Raw genomic sequence first — 322 nt, 5'->3', positions numbered from 1 at the left:
CGAGAGACGAGACGTGACGAGAGCAAGGACGGGAGCATCGTCGACCGATCCGCGTCTCTCGTTTCTGCAACCTTTCCGGTCAGTCGGTGGACGGTCGGTTGGTCGCGTGGACGGGCAAATTGTCGAGACCGTCTCGAAACGTCTCGGCCAGTTTCCGGCGTTTCCTCGCCAGTTTACGATACTCACCGACGTCGAATCATGACGCGCACACGCTCGTTCACGGACCATGCTAGAACGAGCCTCGCATTCCGTTCTAGTTGCGACATCGCCGCGTAGTGTAACCCCAAATATTTGCCTATAGATCGCGATTACGATTACCTTA

Source organism: Apis dorsata, unplaced genomic scaffold, assembly GCF_000469605.1.
Source record: "Apis dorsata unplaced genomic scaffold, Apis dorsata 1.3 scaffold_92, whole genome shotgun sequence".
Classification (NCBI taxonomy): Eukaryota; Metazoa; Arthropoda; class Insecta; order Hymenoptera; family Apidae; genus Apis; species Apis dorsata.
Note: the sequence above shows the minus strand (reverse complement) of the source record.